General features: G+C 40.0%; 1 non-coding gene across 1 annotated transcript; it reads left to right on the top strand.

Moving 5' to 3' along the window:
• Window positions 1-16,334: 16,334 nt before the first annotated feature.
• On the top strand, window positions 16,335-16,442 carry LOC130958447 (small nucleolar RNA R71). Its single transcript, XR_009077567.1, has one exon. It is a non-coding gene; the product is annotated as a small nucleolar RNA R71 (small nucleolar RNA).
• Window positions 16,443-16,913: the final 471 nt, after the last annotated feature.

Consider the following 16,913-nt stretch of genomic DNA (forward strand, 5'->3'; position numbering starts at 1 on the left):
TTCTTAGGTCTTCCTCTGTCTTTGATCCCTTGTCTATTTTCTTTCTCATCCACCATCCTGACTGGATATTATGTCGATCTTTTTCTTACATGTCCAAACCACCTGAGACGCGATTCAACCATCTTTTCCACAATGAGTGTTACTCCAATTCTCTCCCTTAAATCTTCGTTTCTATCAAACTTGTTGACAAAAGGGAGAAAGAAGACTTGTGGTGAGAAACCAAGAAATGAAAAAGTAGAAGCAATAGAAAAAGAGTAAGATGAAAAAGTATTTGTTATTAAGAGAACCTCTTTTTTTTTTCATATATTCATACACTTGAACCTTGCTATTTTATAGCCAAGGACAACTAACTCTAACTAATATATCTCACATGCCCCCCCCCCCCCCCCCACAAACTTAGGGAGGCTTTTGTGTCGCTCGAAATTTGTTCTTGAACTTGCTGAATAGCAATGAAGATAGGGGCTTAGTCATAATGTCTGCTACTTGTTCTAAGCCTGGAATATGAGTAACAGCAATCTGTCCTTGAATCACCTTATCCCATAAAAAATACAGATTCAATTCAAAATGTTTTGTTCGCTTATGTAAGATGGGATTATAAGCTAATAATACAGTGAGCATGTTATCACAAAAGACTGTGGGAGATGAAGTGCAAGGCTACTTTAGTTCACTAAGTAGGATTTGAATTCATATTAAATCAGAGAAAGTAGCTGCCAACGCCTTGAATTCAGCCTCGGTGGAGCTTCTACTGATAGTGGGTTGCTTTGAACATTTTCAAAAAATTAAGTTTGCTCTAAAGTACACACAGTATCTAAACACAGATCTTCTATCATCAACATCAGCAGTTCAATCCGAATCTGAAAAGGCAGTTAAACGAAGATCATTAGTCTTATGAAATTGAAGAGCAAGATCAACTATACCTGCTAAATATCGAAGAACACGCTTTGCCGCCATCCAATGATCTTGGCTCGGCTTTGACATGAATTGGTTGAGTTTGTTTACTACAAATACGATGTCTGGTCTTGTGACAGTGGCATATTGAAGTCCCCCCACAATTGATCGAAATAATGTTAGATCTTCAAAAAGAGTACCTGTATTTGTCGATAATTTTGAAGAGCTAATCATAGGAGTGCTAACCGGTTTAGCATCTTGCATACCAGCCCTGTATAATAATTCTTTTATGTATTTACTTTGATTGAGAGAAATTAAATTAGGTGAGTGAGTGACAGCCTCGATGCCAAGAAAGAAGTTTAAGTCCCCTAAATCTTTTAGAAGAAAAGTTGAATGAAGCTGCTTTAAGACAGAAGTGATTCCAGTGTCATTGTTTCCTGTCACTAACATATCATCAACGTATATGTGCATATAGATAATAGAATTAGAAGAAAATTTCGTAAAAAGTGAAGGATCAGACTTAGTACAGGTGAACCCAAATTGTTTAAATGCAGTAGTAATGGTGAGGTATCAAGCCCTATGAGCTTGTTTTAAGACATAGATGGCTTTGTGCAATTTACATACAAGATGGAAATTTGAGTGTGTAAAATCTGGAGGCTGAGATATATAAATAGTTTCATTGAGGATACCATTTAAAAAGGCATTGTGGAAGTCATATTGTTTAACTCTCCTGCCCTTTGATAACGCAAGAGTGAGTATGATTCTTATAGTGACAGGCTTGATTACAGGTGAGAATATTTGATCGAAATCAACCCTAACAGTTTGAGTATAACCTCTTGCCACAAGACGGGCTTTATGTCTCACAACCTGTCCCTAAGCATTTTTTTTCAAGACAAATATCCATTTGCAACTAACTACTTTTCATTTAGTGGAAGTTTTACTAAACTCCAAGTCTTGTGATGAACTAATGCTCTATATTCTGCCAGCATAGCTTCCTTCCAGTGAGTATGACCACCATCCAATCGCGTATGACCACTCATCCATCTCAACATCTTCATCTCTGTCACACTCAGCTTATGTTCGTGCCTTTGGCCGCCCAACATTCCGTACCATAAAGCATAGCCAGTCTTATAGCATTGCTATAGAATTTACCTTTAATTTTTAAAGGCACTTTTTTGTCGCATATAAAACCAGATGCACTTCGCCATTTTGACCAACCTGCTTGGATCCTATGATTTATATCCTATTTAATCTCTCCATTATCCTGTATGATGCACCCAAGATACTTAAAACTTTTAACTTTTCGTAAGATGTTTTCTACAATCTTCACCTCTATATTAGGGTTTTCTCTTCTCAAGTTGAACTTATATTCCATATATTCCGTCTTGCTACGACTTATGCGTAGACCATGCACTTCTAGAGCTTCTCTCCATAAGTGTAACTTTTTATTTAGGTCTTTTCTTGACTCTCCCATAAGGACGATATCATCGGCAAAAAGCATGCACAATGGCACAGGCTCTTGGAAGTGCTCTGTGAGTACTTCCAAGACTAATGTGAAAAGGTATGGACTTAAGGATGATCCCTGGTGTAATCCTATATCAATAGAAAATTCCTCTGTCACACCACCTTGAGTCTTCACACTAGTTGTGGCCCCATTATACATGTCTTTAATTGCACGAATATATGCGATCCTTACTCTCCTCTTTTCTAAAACCTTCCATAAGACCTCCCTTGGCACCTTATCGTACCCTTTTTCCAAATCAATAAACACCATATGTCTCTTTTATTACTACGATACCTTTCCATCATCCTTCTTAACAGGTATATCGCTTCGGTGGTAGATCTGCCTGGCATAAATCTAAATTGGTTCTCTATTACTTGTATCTTTTTTCTCAACCTCCATTATATCACCCTTTCCCATAACTTCATGGTATGGCTCATGAGTTTGATTCCTCTATAGTTTTTGCAACTTTATATATCCCTCTTATTCTTGTAGATAGGTACCAAGGTGCTCTTTCTCCACTCATCAGGCATCTTCTTTGACCTTAAAATATTATTAAAAAGCTTAGTTAACCAGTTGATGCCTTTTCCTCCAAGGCCGTTCCAAACCTCAATCGGGACATTATCAGGTCCTACTGCCCTGTCATTTTTCATCTGCTTTAGAGCCTCTTTTACCTCGGAGTCTCAAATTCTTCGATAATAGTCAAAGTTTTGATCTTCTTCCCTTGTGCATAACCGACCAAGGCTTGGAAGAGTCTTCTGTCCTTGATTAAATAATTCGTAAAAGTAGCTCTTCCACCTTTCATTAATCTTCTCCTCTTGAACCAACACCTCTCCATCCTTATCCCTTATACACTTAACCTGATCCAAATCTCTCGTTCTTCTTTCACAGCTCTTTGCGATTCTATATATACATTTTTCTCCTTCTTTCGTATCCAAAGACTGGTAGAGACCCTTATATGCTCTTATTCTTACTTCACTTGCAGCCACTTTTGTCTCTTTCTTAGCCGCCTTATATTTTTTCCAATTATCTGCATTGCGGCATAAAGACCACTCTTTAAAGCATTCCCTTTTCATCTTTATCTTTTCTTGTACACTCGCATTCCAGCACCAGGACTCCTTGTCTCTTGGTCATATTCCTTTACATTCTCCAAAACTTTCTTTTGCTATTCTTCTAATAACTTCTGTCATCTCCCGCCACATCTTTTCTGCGCTTCCATTTTCATCCCACTTTGCCTTTTTTCTTACTCGTCTTAGGAAGCTTCTTTGTTCCTCACCTTTCATCCGCCACCACCTTGTCCTTAGGTTCTTTGTATGATGTCTTTCCTCAAATTTTACTCAACGTGAAAATCCATGACGAGCACACTATGTTGTTTTGTCAAACTCTCTCCCGGGATAATTTTACAATCAATGCAAAATTTCCAGTCGACTTTCCTCAACAAGAAGAAGTTGATTTGAGAGCTTGTCATGCCATCACTCTTATAGGTTATAAGATGTTTGTCTCTCTTTTTAAAACATGTATTTGCGATGAGAAGGTCAAAAGTTGAGAAAAAGTCCAAAATAGTTTTACCCTCGGCATTGATCACCCCGAAACCATGGTCATACTTCCATACTCAGTCACTTCTCTTCCAACATGGCCATTTAAATCTCCTCCTAAGAAAATCTTATCTCCCGAAGGTATGTCTTAGACCAAACTCTCTAGATCCTCCCAAAACCTTATCTTGTGTTGTTCGTCCGAACCCACTTGTGGTGCATAGGCGCTAATCACATGAAAACACCTCCTTCCACCACAAATTTGATAGAGATGATCCAATCTCCCACCCTCTTGACATCCACTACGTCATTCTTCCACTGCTTATCTACAATAATACCAACCCCATTCCTATTCTTCACCTTTCCTGTATACCAAAGTTTGAAACCAGAAGTATCCAGCTCCCTAACCTTTGCACCAACCCATTTTGTTTCTTGTAGGCACATAATGTTAATCTTTCTTCTTGTCATGGTGTCCACCACCTCCATAGACTTTCCTGTTAGAGTGCCTATGTTCCATGTCCCAAATCTCAACCTTCTGTCGCTCTGACTTTTACCTTTTACTTTATGAACTAGCTTATTTACCCTTATCTGTTAACAAAAATGCGGGAACCCTTACTCATTTAACACTACATCCGGGTACTGATGCAGCGGCTCTTGCTCATTTGACACCGTATTCGAGCCATACAGCACGTTGCTTCCAGGCAACGACCTAGCTTTAGCGCAATAATGTCTTTGATTCATGTCATGGGATTCGACTATATTTTTATGTTGGTTGTCAAAGACCTAACACAACCCTCCTCCTTTATCCAGGTTTGGGACCAACTATGTACCACAAGTGTAACATAGGCAGAATTTATTATTTTAATTATATAGAAACAAAATGTCATTAACATTTTGTAAATGTTAGAAACAAGAGACTAAGAGAATAATATGAAAAGTGTATTATTGAGTTATCTCAAAGGTACAATATACAAGGGGTATTTATAGGTGCTAAATGAATCAGAGTAATAAAGGCATAGAATCCTATAATTAATATACATATATACTATATAAATATAGACGATACTAATTGGTCTAATTTGATGCTAATGATTCTCTAACATCCCCCCTCAAACTCAAGTGGGAGCTAAGGAGACCAACTTGAGTTTGGATAACAAAGTCCGAAAACGAGTCGGGTGATGAGCTTTCGTGAAGATATCAACAGTCTGATCTAGTGTTCCAACAGCAATGAGACGAATAGCATCAATAAGGATACGTTGCCGAACAAAGTGACAATCAATCTCAATGTGTTTGGTGCGTTCATGAAAAACATCATTATGGGCGATCTGAATAGCACTGCGGTTATCACAAAGAACATCAGTAGGGGATGACTGAGGAGCACCCAGATCCGCGAGAAGCCAACGAACCGAGATAACTTCAGCAGTGGTGTCAGCGAGGGCACGGTACTCAGCTTCTGTGCTTGAGCGAGCAGTGAACGTTTGCTTCTTAGCACGCCAAGAAATGAGAGTGTTGCCAAGAAACAAACAGTAACCAGTAGTGGAACGACGATCAGTGGGATCACCAGCCCAATCAGCATCGGAGTAAGCCTGAAGAGACAAAGAGGAATGGGCCGAAAAATAAAGGCCATGAAATAGAGTGCCTTTGATGTAGCGAAGAATGCGAAGAACTGCCGCATAGTGAGTAGTACGAGGAGCTGACAAGAACTGGCTAAGTACATGAACTGGATAGGCGATGTCTGGTCGGGTGACAGTCAAGTAGACGAGACCGCCAACTAACTGTCGATAGAGAGTCGGATTATCCAAAACAGTGCCATCCATAGGGGTAAATCGAACATTAGGCTCAAGAGGAGTAGACTCAGTGCGACTATCTGTAATTCCAGCGCGAGCAAGAAGATCTGAAGCATACTTAGCCTGAGAGAGATAGATGCCATCATCGGTGGAGATGACCTCGAGACCAAGAAAATAGCTGAGAGAACCAAGATCTTTGATCTCAAAGGTTTGGTGAAGTGAGGCCTTGAGATTAGAGATACCATCAACATCATCCCCAGTAATGATCATGTCATCAACATACAGAAGTAGAAGAACGACTCCACATTCACTTTTACGAATAAAGAGAGCATGCTCATGAGGACTGCAAGTGAAACCAAGACTGCATATGGTAGTGCTGAACTTGTCAAACCATTCACGAGGAGCTTGCTTAAGCCCATAGAGTGCTTTGCGAAGGAGACAAACTTTGCCAGAGGGACAAGAATAACCCGGAGGGGGCTTCATATATACTTGCTGTTTCAAATCTCCATTAAGAAAAGCATTCTTCACATCCATTTGACTGAGAGACCATTTTTTGACTGCAGCAATGGCAAGAAGAGCACGAACAGATGTGAGACGAGCAACAGGAGCAAAAGTCTCTTCATAGTCAATACCATACTCTTGCGTACAACCCTGAGCAACCAATCGCGCCTTATATCGGTCAATAGAACCATCAGAGCGAGTCTTGATCTTGTATACCCATCTGCTGCCTACAACTTCTTGAGCAGAAGGAGGATCAACCAAATCCCAAGTGTGTGCCTTTTCAAGTGCCTGTATTTCTTCCTGCATTGCTTGTTGCCAATTTGGATTTGTGGAGGCTTCTCTGAATGACTTAGGTTCATGTTGATGAAGGATAGTAGAAAAACAATGATAATCAAGAAGATGAGGAGGTGGATTCCTTACCCTTGAAGAACGAGCGGGAGGAGGAGGCATGATAGTAGGAGCAGGATCATCGTCCGGTCTGGAATCATTGGGAGATGGAGAAGGCGGAAGAACAGGAGGCTGTGGAGGGTTGACGATTGGATTTTTGATGGTTTAGAATTTCTCAAATAAAATCTCGTTGTAAAGTATAGTTTCTAAACCAAACAATAATCCTTTCATACAAAAGATTGTTTGTCACAAGTAACAAACCCCTAAATTTATAAACCAAAGTATTGAAACCTCGGGTCGTTCTCCCTAGGAATTACAATAAAGTGTCTTGTTATTGGTTGTGAGTTATAATTGGGGTTTTTAAGATTTTGGACAAGAAATATAAATGGCAAAGAAATTAAACTAACAACTAACAAAGCTCTTGGCAAGATATGAGAATTAGAAGTCCTATCCTAATTATCCTCTTCAATTGTGATAACAAATTGTCCATTGCTCCCACTTAGTTAACCTCTAACCATGGAGGAAAGTCAAGTGGATGAATCAATTTGATTCCTCAAGTCCTAATCAACTCCTAAAGGAAAGACTAGCTTTAGAGGCATTCAAATTAATTAGCAACTTCTAATTATCAATCAACAAAGGAATTAGATAACTCAAGAGTCACTAATTACTCTACCTAGGCCAAGAGGAACAAAACCTACACTAAAATCCAACCAAGCATTTCATCAAACACTTGGAAGGCATAAAAGAAAAGCATAGTAAATTGATAACAAGAATAGAATCTAACAACAATTATTGCAAAGAATTAATAACAACAAATCAAAAGGAACACAATTATTATGATTTACCTTGAGTTGAATTGAAAGAGAAAGGAAGAACAAAAGTAGATCCACAACAAAACATAAGAACAACATAAAGGAAATTACAACAAAAGAATAGAGGAAGATGAATGTAACAACAAAGAATTGAAAGGTAGAAGTAGAAGAAAGCAAAGATTAAAACCTAGATCTAAGAACTAATCCTAATCCTAATCCTAATTCTAGAGAGAAGAGAGAGCTTCTCTCTCTAGAAACTAACTCTAACTACTAAACTAAACTAATGATAACTAACATGTAAAGTATGAAAAGTATGTTAATTCCCCTTCAATCCTTGGCTTAAATAGCATCAGAAATGAGTTGGATTGGGCCCACAAGACTTCTAAAATCGCTGGCCACATGTTGCATTAAGTGGGTCATGTGCCACCATCGGTGCGTCCGCGTACCGTGCGCGTGCGCGCCCCTATGCGCGGTGCAACTATGACAAATCTTATATCGTTTCGAAGCCCCGGATGTTAGCTTTCCAACCCAACTGGAACCGCATCATTTGGACCTCTGTAGCTCAAGTTATGGTCGTTTAAGTGCGAAGAGGTCGGCTTGACAGCTTTCCGGTTCTTTCATTTCTTCATGAGTTCTCCAACTTTTCATGCTTCTTTCTTCATTCCCTTGATCCAATCTTTGCCTTCTAAATCTGAAATCACTTAGCAAACATATCAAGGCATCTAATGGAATCAAGGAGAATTAAATTTAGCTATTTTAAGACCTAAAAAGCATGTTTTCACTCTTAAGCACAATTAAAGGAGAATATACAAAACCATGCTATTTCATTGAATAAATGTGGGTAAAAGGTGATAAAATCCCCTAAATTCAATACAAGATAAACCGTCAAAACGGGGTTTGTCAACCTCCCCACACTTAAACCAAGCATGTCCTCATGCTTAAGCCAAGAGAGAAGCAAAGGGTATCAACATTTATTCAATGTAAATAAACTATATGCAACCTAAACTATATGCAACTATCTAAATGGATGCAACTAAATGTAAAATGGTTTTACTTACTTGGTTAAAAATAAATCAATCCTCCAAGTCATACATGAACAAGTAGGGCCAAGATCATATAACGATTCATGAATCCTACCAATTCGAATATCAAAATGAAGTTCAAGTAGACTTGCAAGAAGAATGCTCACGAAAGCCGGGAATCAAGGAATTGAGCATCGAACCCTCACCGGAAGTGTTTGCACTCTAGTCACTCGGTGTTTGGGGTTGATTCACTCAATTCTCCCCTAATCATGCTTTCCAAGATTTGTTTATCTTCTAACAATCAACAATTATTCAATGCATGCATACATGTATCATGAGGTCTTTTCTTTAGGTTGTAATGGGGCTAGGGTCAAGGTAGGATCATATATGGCTAGTGGACTTAGGATTTGAATCTTTGATTAACTTAAACTTTTCCACCTAACCTATATAATGACCTATACAATTAAGTACTAATCTAACTACCCATTTCTCACTTTTCCACATACTCATGTATCCCTTTTCATTTCACAACACTTGTGCATTGATCTTTATTGGACTTTACTTTGGGGCATTTTGTCCCCTTTTATTTCTTTCTTTTTCTTCTTTTTTTTTATATATTTTTTTTCATATTGTTTTTTTTTTCTTTTTCTTTTCCTTTTTTTTCTTATTTTTTTTTATATACAAGAGCATCAATGCATAAGGTTTTACATTTGATCAATACATGAGTATGTACCCAATTCCCAATATTTACACTAATAATATAAAACTACCCTTTTATTCACCCAATGTCCCAAGGTTCCCACACTTGAATGATACTCACACACACTAGCCTAAGCTAATCAAAGATCCAAATAAGGACTTTTATTGTTTTCCGCTTTAAGGCTTGTAATGTGCTAAATTAAGAACAAAGTGGGTTAATCGTAGGCTCAAATATGGCTAACAAAGGAAGATAAAAGGTAAGGCTATTTGGGTAAGTAAGCTAATGGAATGATGGCCTCAATCATATAAATGCATGTATACACAAAATAATGGACATAAAGAATCAAACAAATCAAAGATTACAATCATAGAAAGAGAATAATGCACACAAGAAGGGAAAATAAGTGGTTATAAGATGTAACCACACTATTAGGCTCAAATCTCACTTGTTTGTGTTCTTAGCTCAAAAACCATGTTCCAAAATAAATTCTTTCAAGCAAGTTCTACAAATTTTCTTTTTCAAATTGGTAGGGTGCCCTAAAACAGTTTCTTGGAAAGGAAATCATCACCCTAACCAAGTAGTCCTAATAAGAAGAAGGTAGTAAAATATGTACAAATTCTAACTAACATGCAACCTATCATGCAAATGCAATAACTAACTAACATTGGTGTTGAAAAAGAAAATTGTTGCCCATGGAGATCGGTCGACGACCTCCCCACACTTGAAGATTGCACCGTCCTCGGTGCATGCAAAGAAGAGCAAGGTGGACGGGTTGCTACAATTGATGAGTTTCTTCAAAGGATTGTGCGGATGAACTTGTTTGTTGCCCCATTTAGAAGCTTTCTCAGTCCTTTCCTTCTTGGTGGCTGGTGCGCGAAATTGTGAACAATACTTTTCACAACTCTCATAATCCCCGGTCATGAACTCCAAAAAACCTTGGTAGTTCAATTCCATGGCATTACACAACTTCGCACAACTAACCAGCAAGTGCACTGGGTCGTCCAAGTAATACCTTACGTGAGTAAGGGTCGATCCCACGGAGATTGTTAGTATGAAGCAAGCTATGGTCACCTTGTAAATCTCAGTCAGGCAGACTCAAATGGGTATAGTGATAAACGAAAATAACATAAAGATAAAGATAGAGATACTTATGTATATCATTGGTGAGAGCTTCAGATAAGCGTATGAAGATGCCTTCCCTTCCGTCTCTCTGCTTTCCTACAGTCTTCATCCAATCCTTCTTACTCCTTTCCATGGCAAGCTTATGCAAGGGTTTCACCGTTGTCAGTGGCTACCTCCCATCCTCTCATTGGAAATGTTCAACGCACCCTGTCACGGCACGGCTATCCATCTGTCGGTTCTCAATCAGGCCGGAATAGAATCCAGTGATTCTTTTGCGTCTGTCACTAACGCCCCGCCTTCAGGAGTTTGAAGCACGTCACAGTCATTCAATCATTGAATCCTACTCAGAATACCACAGACAAGGTTAGACCTTCCGGATTCTCTTGAATGCCGCCATCAGTTCTCGCCTATACCACGAAGACTCTGATCTCACGGAATGGCTGGCTCGTTTGTCAGGCGAGCACTCGGTTGTCAGGCGATCAACCATGCATCGTGTTATCAGGAATCCAAGAGATATTCACTAGAGCTTTGATTGCTTGTAGAACAAGAATGGTTGTCAGTCACCTTGTTCATGAGTGAGAATGATGATGAGTGTCACGGATCATCACATTCATCAAGTTGAAGAACAAGTGATATCTTGGACAAAGAACAAGCGGAATTGAATAGAAGAAAAATAGTAATTGCATTAATACTCGAGGTACAGCAGAGCTCCACACCTTAATCTATGGTGTGTAGAAACTCCACCGTTGAAAATACATAAGCATAAGGTCTAGGCATGGCCGAATGGCCAGCCTCCCAATGATCTAAGATAGCATAAAACGAAGATAGCTACCAAAGTCTACAGATACAATAGTAAAAGGTCCTACTTATAGATAACTAGTAGCCTAAGGTGTACAAAGATGAGTAAATGACATAAAAATCCACTTCCGGGCCCACTTGGTGTGTGCTTGGGCTGAGCAATGAAGCAATTTCGTGTAGAGACTCTTCTTGGAGTTAAACGCCAGCTTTATGCCAGTTTGGGCGTTTAACTCCCATTTGGGTGCCAGTTCCAGCGTTTAACGCTGGGATTTCTTGAGGTGACTTTGAACGCCGGTTTGGGCCATCAAATCTTGGACAAAGTATGGACTATCATATATTGCTGAAAAGCCCAGGATGTCTACTTTCCAACGCCGTTGAGAGCGCGCCAATTGAGCTTCTGTAGCTCCAGAAAATCCACTTCGAGTGCAGGGAGGTCAGAATCCAACAGCATCTGCAGTCCTTTTCAGTCTCTGGATCAGATTTTTGCTCAAATCCCTCAATTTCAGCCAGAAAATACCTGAAATCACAGAAAAACACACAAACTCATAGTAAAGTCCAGAAAAGTGAATTTTAACTAAAAACTAATAAAAATATACTAAAAACTAACTAGATCATACTAAAAACATACTAAAAACAATGCCAAAAAGCGTATAAATTATCCGCTCATCACAACACCAAACTTAAATTGTTGCTTGTCCTCAAGCAACTGAAAATCAAATAAGATAAAAAGAAGAGAATATGCAATGAATTCCAAAAACATCTATGAAAATCAGTATTAATTAGATGAGCGGGGCTTTTAGCTCTTTGCCTCTGAACAGTTTTGGCATCTCAGTCTATCCTTTGAAATTCAGAATGGTTGGCTTCTTTAGGAACTCAGAATCCAGATAGTGTTATTGATTCTCCTAGTTAAGTATGATGATTCTTGAACACAGCTACTTTATGAGTCTTAGCCGTGGCCCAAAGCACTCTGTCTTCCAGTATTACCACCGGATACATACATGCCACAGACACATAATTGGGTGAACCTTTTCAGATTGTGACTCAGCTTTGCTAAAGTCCCCAATTAGAGGTGTCCAGGGTTCTTAAGCACACTCTTTTTGCCTTGGATCACAACTTTATTCTTTCTTTTTCTTTCTTTTTCTCTTTTTTTTTTTCGGGTTTTTTTTTTCGATTGCTTTCTCTCTTTTTTTTGTATTCACTGCTTTTTCTTGCTTCAAGAATCATTTCTAATGATTTTTCAGATCCTCAGTAACATGTCTCCTTTTTCATCATTCTTTCAAGAGCCAACCTTCATGAACCACAAATTCAAGATACATATGCACTGTTTAAGCATACATTCAGAGAACAAGAGTATTGCCACCACATCAAATTAATTAAACTATTATAAAATTCAGAATTCATGCAATTCTTTCCTTTTCAATTAAGCATGTTTTTATTCAAGAAAGGTGATGGATTCATAGGACATTCATAACTTTAAGGCATAGACACTAAGACACTAATGATCACAAGACACAAACATGGATAAACATAAGCATAAAATTCGAAAAACAGAAGAATAAAGAACAAGGAAATCAAAGAACGGGTCCACCTTAGTGATGGCGGCTCTTTCTTCCTCTTGAAGATCCTATGGAGTGCTTGAGCTCCTCAATGTCTCTTCCTTGTCTTTGTTGCTCCTCCCTCATGATTTTTTGATCTTCTCTAATTTCATGAAGGATGATGGAGTGTTCTTGATGCTCCACCCTTAGTTGTCCCATGTTGGAACTCAGTTCTCCTAGGGAGGTGTTTAGTTGCTCCCAATAGTTTTGTGGAGGAAAGTGCATCCCTTGAGGAATCTCAGGGATCTCATGATGAGTGGGGTCTCTTGTGTACTCCATCCTTTTCTTGGTAATGGGCTTGTCCTCATCAATAGGGGTATCTCCTTCTATGTCAACTCCAACTGAATAACAGAGGTGACAAATGAGATGAGGAAAGGCTAGCCTTGCCAAGGTGGAAGACTTGTCCGCCACTTTATAGAGTTCTTGGGTTATAACCTCATGAACTTCCACTTCTTCTCCAATCATGATGCTATGAATCATGATGGCCCGGTCTAGAGTAACTTCGGACCGGTTGCTAGTGGGAATGATTGAGCGTTGAATGAACTCCAACCATCCTCTAGCCATGGGCTTGAGGTCATGCCTTCTCAATTGAACCGGCTTGCCTCTTGAATCTCTCTTCCATTGTGCGCCCTCTTCACATATGACTGTGAGGACTTGGTCCAACCTTTGATCAAAGTTGACCCTTCTTGTGTAAGGATGTTCATCTCCTTGCATCATAGGCAAGTTGAATGCTAACCTTACATTTTCCGGACTAAAATCCAAGTATTCCCCCCGAACCATAGTAAGATAATTCTTTGGATTCGGGTTCATACTTTGATCATGGTTCTTGGTGATCCATGCATTGGCATAGAATTCTTGAACCATCAAGATTCCGACTTGTTGAATGGGGTTGGTAAGTACTTCCCAACCTCTTCTTCGGATCTCATGGCGGATCTCCGGATATTCACCCTTTTTGAGTGAAAAGGGGACCTCGTGGATCACCTTCTTCAAGGCCACAACTTCATAGAAGTGGTCTTGATGCACCCTTGAGATGAATCTATCCATCTCCCATGACTCGGAGGTGGAAGCTTTTGCCTTCCCTTTCCTCTTTTTAGAGGTTTCTCCGGCCTTGGATGCCATAAATGGTTATGGAAAACGAAAAAGCAACGCTTTTACCACACCAAACTTAAAAGGTTTGCTCGTCCTCGAGCAAAAGAAGAAAGAAGAGAGTAGAAGAAGAAGAAATGAGGGAGAAAGGGATGGCTTTGTATTCGGCCAAAGAAGGGGAGAAGTGGTGTTTAGGTTGTGTGAAAATGAAAGAGTGAAGAAGGGTATTTATAGGGGAGAGGGGAGATGGTGTTCGGCCATTATGGGTGGGTTTTGGGAGGGAAAGTGGTTTGAATTTGAAGGGTGAGGTTGGTGGGGTTTTATGAAGGATGGATGTGAGTGGTGAAGAGAAAGATGGGATTTGATAGGTGAAGGGTTTTTGGGGAAGAGGTATTGAGGTGATTGGTGAATGGGGGAAGAAGAGAGAGGGTGGTGGTGGGGTAGGTGGGGGTCCTGTGGGGTCCACAGATCCTGTGGTGTCAAGGAAAAGTCATCCCTGCACCAAATGTTGCTCAAAATCACGTTTTGAGCCATTTCTGGCGTTAAACGCCGGGCTGGTGCCCATTCCTGGCGTTTAACGCCAGGTTCTTGCCCTTTTCTGGCGTTTAACGCCAGTCTGGTGCCCCTTTCTGGCGTTAAACGCCCAGAATGGTGCCAGACTGGGCGTTAAACGCCCAACTGCTAGCCTCATTGGCGTTTAAACGCCAGTGAATTCTTCCTCCGGGGTGTGCTGTTTTTCTTCCTGTTTTTCATTCTGTTTTTGCTTTTTCAATGGATTTTGTGACTTCTTATGATCATCAACCTACAAGAAACATAAAATAACAAAAGAAAATATATAAAATATAATCATTGGGTTGCCTCCCAACAAGCGCTTCTTTAACGTCAGTAGCTTGACAGATGGCTCTCATGGAGCCTCACAAATGATCAGAGCAATGTGGGAACCTCCCAACACCAAACTTAGAGTTTGAATATGGGGGTTCAACACCAAACTTAGAGTTTGGTTGTGGCCTCCCAACACCAAACTTAGAGTTTGACTTTGGGGGCTCTATTTGTCTCTGATTTGAGGGAAGCTCTTCAAGCTTCATCTCCATGGTGACAGAGGGATATCCTTGAGCCTTAAACACCAAGGATTTTTCATTCACTTGAATGATCAGTTCACCTCTATCAACATCAATCACAGCCTTTGCTGTGGCTAGGAAGGGTCTGCCAAGGATGATGGATTCATCCATGCACTTCCCAGTCTCTAGGACTATGAAATCAGTAGGAATGTAATGGTCTTCAACTTTTACCAAAACATTCTCTACAAGTCCATGAGCTTGTTTTCTTGAGTTGTCTGCCATCTCCAATGAGATTCTTACAGCTTGTACCTCAAAGATCCCTAGCTTCTCCATTACAGAGAGAGGCATGAGGTTCACACTTGACCCTAAGTCACACAGGGCCTTCTTGAAGGTCATGGTGCCTATGGTACAAGGTATGGAAAACTTCCCAGGATCTTGTCTCTTTTGAGGTAATTTCTGCCTAGACAAGTCATCCAGTTCTTTGGTGAGCAAGGGAGGTTCATCTTCCCAAGTCTCATTTCCAAATAACTTGTCATTTAACTTCATGATTGCTCCAAGGTATTTAGCAACTTGCTCTTCAGTGACATACTCATCCTCTTCAGAGGAGGAATACTCATCAGAGCTCATGAAAGGCAGAAGTAAGTCCAATGGAATCTCTATGGTCTCATTTTGAGCCTCAGATTCCCATGGTTCCTCATTGGGGAACTCAGAGGAGGCTGGTGCACGCCCATTGAGGTCTTCCTCAGTGGCGTCCACCTCCTCTCTTTCCTCTCCATATTCGGCCATGGTTATGGCTTTGCACTCTCCTTTTGGATTTTCTTCTGTATTACTTGGGAGAATACTAGGAGGGAGTTCAGTAACTTTCTTGCTCAGCTGACCCACTTGTCCTTCCAAATTTCTGATGGAGGACCTTGTTTCATTCATGAAACTTTGAGTGGTTTTGATTAGATCAGAGACCATTGTTGCTAAGTCAGAGGTATTCTGCTTAGAACTCTCTGTCTGTTGCTGAGAAGATGATGGAAAAGGCTTGTTATTGCTAAACCTGTTTCTTCCACCATTATTATTATTGAAACCTTGTTGAGGTCTCTCTTGATTCTTCTATGAGAAATTTGGGTGATTTCTCCATGAAGAATTATAGGTGTTTCCATAGGGTTCTCCTAGGTAATTCACCTCTTCCATTGAAGGGTTCTCAGGATCATAAGCTTCTTCCTCAGATGAAGCTTCCTTAGTACTGCCAGGTGCATTTTGCATTCCAGACAGACTTTGAGAAATCAAATTGACTTGTTGAGTCAATATCTTGTTCTGAGCCAGTATGGCATTCAGAGTGTCAATCTCAAGAACTCCTTTCTTCTGACTAGTCCCATTGTTCACAGGATTTCTTTCAGAAGTGTACATGAATTGGTTATTTGCAACCATTTCAATTAGCTCTTGAGCCTCTGCAGGCGTCTTCTTCAGATGAAGAGATCCTCCAGCAGAGCTATCCAAAGACATCTTGGATAGTTCAGAGAGACCATCATAGAAAATACCTATGATGCTCCATTCAGAAAGCATGTCTGAGGGACATTTTCTGATTAATTGTTTGTATCTTTCCCAAGCTTCATAGAGGGATTCTCCATCCTTCTGTCTGAAGGTTTGGACTTCCACTCTAAGCTTACTCCATTTTTGAGGTGGAAAAAACTTTGCCAAGAAGGCATTGACTAGCTTTTTCCAAGAGTCCAGGCTATCTTTAGGTTGTGAGTCCAACCATATTCTAGCTCTGTCTCTTACAGCAAAAGGGAATAGCATCAGTCTGTAGACCTCAGGGTCAACCCCATTAGTCTTGACTGTGTCACAGATTTGCAAGAACTCAGCTAAAAACTGATGAGGATCTTCCATTGGAAGTCCATGGAACTTGCAATTCTGTTGCATTAGAGAAACTAATTGAGGCTTAAACTCAAAGTTGTTTGCTCCAATGGCAGGGATAGAGATGCTTCTCCCATAGAAGTTGGGAGTAGGTGCAGTAAAGTCACCCAGCACCTTCCTTGCATTGTTGGCATTGTTGTTGTTTTCGGCTGCCATGTGTTCTTCTTCTTTGAAGAATTTGATCAGGTCCTCTAAAGAGAGTTGTGCTTTGGCTTCTCTTAG

The sequence above is a fragment of the Arachis stenosperma genome, chromosome 10 (assembly GCF_014773155.1).
Source record: "Arachis stenosperma cultivar V10309 chromosome 10, arast.V10309.gnm1.PFL2, whole genome shotgun sequence".
Classification (NCBI taxonomy): Eukaryota; Viridiplantae; Streptophyta; class Magnoliopsida; order Fabales; family Fabaceae; genus Arachis; species Arachis stenosperma.